Source organism: Drosophila santomea, chromosome 4, assembly GCF_016746245.2.
Source record: "Drosophila santomea strain STO CAGO 1482 chromosome 4, Prin_Dsan_1.1, whole genome shotgun sequence".
NCBI classification, from domain to species: domain Eukaryota; kingdom Metazoa; phylum Arthropoda; class Insecta; order Diptera; family Drosophilidae; genus Drosophila; species Drosophila santomea.
This window is the reverse complement of record NC_053020.2, coordinates 1,418,949-1,425,011: the sequence shown is the minus strand read 5'-3', so window position 1 is coordinate 1,425,011 and position 6,063 is coordinate 1,418,949. Positions and strand designations below refer to the sequence as shown.

The 6,063-nt window shown below is 43.8% G+C and overlaps 1 pseudogene; it reads left to right on the top strand.

The window, feature by feature from the left end:
* The first annotated feature begins 3,578 nt into the window (after nucleotides 1-3,578).
* Nucleotides 3,579-5,414, top strand: LOC122756533 (annotated as a pseudogene).
* Nucleotides 5,415-6,063: the final 649 nt, after the last annotated feature.

Sequence of the window (6,063 nt, the reverse complement as noted above, 5' to 3'; positions counted from 1 at the left end):
CTGAAACAATCAGCGACAATCTCCCCTAAAGCCGTACTCGATTACAAAAGACGACCCGACTTGGCGTAGTGGACAAACCAACTCATTGACACTTAGAACACAAAAAACATGCAATGTTTTGACGCAGTTTCCTTATTGGGATTCCCCCACGTTTTACAGACCCTAGGAGTGGTGCCACCGACCCGGCAAAAGGACGAAATAGAAACCTCTAAAACTGACCTTTTTCCCTCAGAAATGCAATATTGACGAAATCTCCGTTAAAGATTGTAATAATTTAATCAAAACATATAACAGTGTAATATATAATAATATATATAAAAATGCACAAAGTTTCGATGCCGTCCCCATGTCAAGAAGCACCCTCGTTTTTATTGACCCTTGATGCGGCGCTGCCGACCCGGCAAAAGGCCAAAATCGTGACCCCTAAATTCAACTTTTTTCTCGGTAGCAACTAAAATATCCCTGAAAAAGAATAACAAATTAATAAAAGCATAAAACGATGAAATCCACAACTCACCTACTAGACGCAATCGAAAAACGAAGTTTTTGGCAACTAAAACATTAAAAACGCATAACTTTTTAATGCCATTTCCATGCTAGGATGCCCCCTCGTCCTTCTGAATCCTAAGTGCGGCGCTGCTGGCCTGGCAAAAGGTCAAAAGCATGACCCCTGAATTCGACTTTTTTCCTGGCAGCAACAGTACACTGAAAACATCCCTGAAAAAGAACAAAATTAATTAATAAAAGCGTAAACTATCCAAATTTCAAACCTACCGACATATACGAACCTCCCCAACGATGCTTCTTATAAATCCATGGCATCGCTTTCCTACCCAAATCCCACCGGACAAATTTAAAATCCTGGACAATCTGGACCTGCAAAAGAAAACAAAAACTATAATCAGACAAAACAAAAATAAACACATAGATATACTTATCTAACCCAATTTTCTGCATCCAATTCCATGGACATTTACGAGCGTCGGCCCAAAGCAAAGCATCTTGGCCCGGCGTCCATAAGATGCCTCCTTTCCCTGGCGAGACGACCCACAGAAGCGACGACCCTGGTGACTCCAAAGCAATGACGACGCTCTCGCCGATACCCTGATGAACTCCAGCTGAAGCGCAGCAACTCCCTGGACCCTGGAATTAGACGGCGAGCGGGAATCCACTACGCACTGAAGAACTCCAGCTGAAATGCAGCAACTCCTTGGACCTTGGAATAAGACGGCGGCGCGGGAATCCACTTCGCTTTGGACCATTTGACGGCTGGCGACGAGACCCATGGGCGGGTTGGCAGCCTCCTGCAAATTAAAATCTAAACTGACGGCGGCGCGGGATCTTCACACGAAAATAAAACACTGACGACTGGTGAAACTGACGACTGGTGAAACTGCCGTAACAAAAATGAAAACTCAAACGCAAAATAACGGCCGCTGTGGTGGTAAAAAGTACCACACTTGTCAGCCGGCCAAAATTTACACCATGAATACTTACCAGAAACGCTGGCCCAACTCTTTCCTTTTAAATCTGCGCGCAGCCTGCGGCTCCAAATAACTGGGACAAACAACTCCCTTTCACCACCGGCAATGATTCCTGAGGCTCGATGCTTCCGTCCTTCTGGCGGGGGCATCTGAAAATAGAAACAATATAAATGTTAAACTTAATTAAATTGACAAATGCAAATTTCCTAAACCTTTAAAATGTAAACAAACAAAAACCATATGTTAATGTTACCATCCATGCAATGTTTATAAGTAAGAAAATACCAAACCATGTAAACTTACCACACCTGTCCAACCCTAACACTCATCCCCAACAATGTACAAATTCAAAATCGAAAATAATTGTACCTAGATATTGCACTCTGTGTAATCACAGGCAAATAAATGCGTGGATGCGGGGCAGAAATCATCATTCTGTCTCCCGTACTTTCACCAGAAATCAAAAAAAAAAAAAAAAAACGTCAAAAAACACCAGAAACGTCAAAAAAATCAAATAGCAAAGTTAATAAAAAATATTTTAAATTGCCTAAAATTGTTTATAACAATTACAATTTAAAATACAATCGAAAGTAAAAGCAAACGAAAAATAAACGGGACAGTTAAGTGAAAATCTCCGCAAGTGAAAAGACAAAAGCAAAGTCCAAATAGCAAAGTTAATAAAAGATATTTTAAATTGCCTAAAATTGTTTATAACAATTACAATTTAAAATACAATCGAAAGTACAAAGCAAACGTAAAATAAACGGGACATTAAAGTGAAAATCTCCACAAGTGGAAAGACAAAAAATTCCCGGCTGGAAAATTTATACAGAAACAATTTGACAAACAATTTTCATAAACAATTAAAATAAACATTTTAAAAAAAAAGCATATAAATTCGGTGATTTCGGTGAAATATTTTGAGACAAATCGACAAACCCAGCGAGCTGCAGATTTTAATAAAGAAGTGGAGCCATAAAGAAGAACCATAAAGAGGAGCTATAAAGAGAAACCATAAAGGAGAACCATAAAGAAGAACCCTAACGTCGCAAAGAAGGAAGAACGCAAAAAAGAGGCAAAGACGGACTAGCAAAGAAAAGGAATCGTACCAAAGGACCCGCCAAAACCAAAGCCAGGGTATTTATACCACAAAAAGTATCGTTCCTTTACATATAGTCAGCAGATATTATGGCCCAAATAATTCTCTCTGACGACTCTTCAAATGACGAGGCGCTCTCTCTTTTCTCGAGCCCAGAAAGACAAAATACCCCTTTCTACCTGGAAATCTCGCCCATGTCCCATAATTCTAACAACTCTCAGTTTAATATCAGTATAATAAACATGAAAAAATCGTCTTCCAACTCTGCAATTAACAGTCTAAAAAACCCTTCCGAGGCTGCTATAAAAATTATAAACTCACTTACATATAAGGGGAAAGAGAATAGAGAAAACAAAAATGCCCAAAAAGACCCGCTCTTCCTTACTAATACTAATAAAGAAACAGCTGGCGCCAAAAGTAGCGTCTCAAATGGGCCAGTGGTTTCCCCTCTTTCTATCACACATACAAATAGGGGGAAAAAATTGACAACAGCTCACAACACCAACGCAGCTGAAACTACTAATACCAACACGGATGACAAAAAGAGCGGCGCTCTTAGAAATTTCCCTTTCCCCACACATGAAGAAAACAGCATGGAGAGAAACCTCAGCACATCTACAAAAATTGGCTCCAAAAGCATTTCCCCTCACTCTCTCTCACCTACACACACAAGCAAGGTTATTAACATAAGCACAAACAGCCGCTCAAAAAGTCCCGCGCTTGCAAATGCTGACACACTACATAAACTAGCCAATATATATGACAATAGCAGGGACCACAACCAAGGTGAAACACAACATAAATTAATAACTCGCAATACTTTTTTCCAAAACTTATATCCTAAACCTGACATTTCCAAACTAAGCTTAAAAAAGAAACCCACCATTCTCGCGGAAACTATAAAAAATAAAAGAATCTCCCCCCAACTGAAAGGCGCTTCTCTGTGTTCCCCTGTTCAGACTAATTTAAATTTCAAAGTCACCACCACACACTCCATGGGTAACACATCTGCATCCAGAACCCTCAACCGGCCTGCAGCCAAGCGGGACCTTTTTAACTCACCCCCCAATAGCACGAACGCACTGCCTATGAGTTTTTCGGAAGTGGTGGCCGGAACCGGTCCAGGAATTGTGGCATCCTCTGATCCGGCACCAATTACGAAAACCCCGGGCAAGCGCACAAATACCAACATGGACATGGATAGCTTTAGCTACAAAACGCCCAATAAAAAAGCATGTGTGCCCACCAATTTTGCGACCCCAAACCCTTTCCCCCCCCTAGCCACCCCCATCTTTAAAAGTAAGGCGGCCAAAAGTATTGTCGAGGAAATAAAAGCCCCCCGCCACCCAGTCGAGAGTGAAAAGGCCTCTGCACGCAGCGCACCGGCGCAAACTGAAATTGCCCCCCCTCCCCCCAAAAACCCGGCTACCGAACTGCCCCCGTGGCAAATAGTTCCACAGAGCCGCAGGGCCCCCCCTATTCATATAGAAAATGTTAGGGAAATCGTGCCACTTTTGGAAAAGCTAAATTACTCAGCAGGGGTAGACAGTTTTACAACAAAAACATCTATAGGAAACGGGGTAACTATCCAGGCGAAAGACTTGACTGCACATAGAACAATTAAAGACATACTAGCTAAAAGTGGTATCCCATACTACTCAAACCAGAACAAAACTGAAAGGGGTTTCAGAGTTGTCATTCGCCACCTGCACCCCACTACCCCTTGCTCGTGGATCAATAGCGAGCTGCAGAAGCTCGGCCACCAGACTAAGTTCACAAGGAACATGACAAACCCTGCAACTGGTGGCCCGATGCGGATGCATGAGGTAGAAATCGCCTCGGTCATGGACGGAAGCCACCTTCGGATCCTCTCCATTAAACAACTAGGCGGACAAAAAGTGGAAATAGAAAGGAAAAACAGGACAAGGGAACCGGTCCAGTGTTTCAGGTGCCAGGGCTTCAGGCATGCTAGGAACACATGCATGAAGCCCCCAAGGTGCATGAGGTGCGCTGGCCAGCATTGGTCTAGTGAGTGCACCAAACCCAGATCAACCCCCGCCACCTGCTCAAACTGCCAAGGAAACCACATCAGCGCTTACAAGGGGTGCCCTGCCTATAAGGCAGAAAAGCAAAAACTAGCAGTAAACAGGATAGATTTTCATAAAATTAGGACAACGATGGACGCTAAAACGAACAATTACGAACGACAGCCCCCCCTCCCCTTCAACAAAACCCCCCGACTACCATATAGCACCAAAGCAGCCGAAACCCGAAAGGAAGCCGCCAGGAAGTTTGAAATGAATCCTTTCCGGCAAAATATTAAGGATGCCAGACCATATCATATACGACCTACAACACACGATGCCGCCATTCAAAAACGGCTGAATAAATGGCGCCGAAATGCGGACAAGGGACCCACAAAAAATAGGATAAACTCTAAGGACAATTCCAAGCCGCTACCCCCAAAGACCCCAAGAAACCCGGCACAAAGACACCTCGAGGCCTTCAACGACAAGCTACGCAAGGAAAGGAGTGATACCAAAGACCAAGCTCGCGATGGAATGACGACAAGCCCCAGGAGGGGTGACTACGGCAGCCCGCCAACAACAAGCAGAGCTGCCAGACTAAACTTCAGACCAAGAACGATAAAGGAAGCCACCGTCGAGCCTGAGGCCGGGCAAAAGCACTCGCAAAGAGGACCTCCTGACGACCTGAACCTTGCGCAACGCGTACTGGCAATGGAGAAGAAAATTGACGCACTAACGGAACTCCTATTCAAAAGCCTCGGAACCAACAAAAATCTGACCACAGTACATCCCATGTCCTTCTAAAAACCATAAACCATAAACCATACAAATCTACGCAAAATAAACTAGCACCATGACATCAAACACTAACAATACACACTCTATCAATACCCTCAAAATAGGGTATTGGAACTCCTGTGGAGTCTCCAACAAAAAAGACGAGCTGGAAGCCTTCATAAAAAAAGAGGGTATCCAGATCATGATGGTTACAGAAACTAAGCTAGAACGGAATTCCACGATACTCAACTTCAAAGGTTTCCACACCTACCTCGCACAAAACCCAACAGCACACAGGAAAGGCGGCACGGCCACCATTGTCAGCCAATCTGTCCGACACACCTGCCTAAATCCCATCGAGACAGAGTTCTTGCAAAGTGCACCCATAGCCCTAATCCCCTCAAACTGCATACGCGCAAACATGACAATTGTTGCCCCAATCTATTGCCCGCCGGTGTATAAGTGGACTCCAGAAAACTTCCAAAAGCTCTTCAGCCACTTTGAAACGCTGCTGGATGGCAAGTCCAAATTTATCCTTGGCGGCGACTGGAACAGCAAGCACAGGTGTTGGGGAAACTACTCATCCTGCGAAAGGGGTAGATCTCTAATGCAGGCTATTATGCAAAATAAAGGCCTCGACGTAGTCGCCACCGGACAAGCCACCCATTTTCCTTTC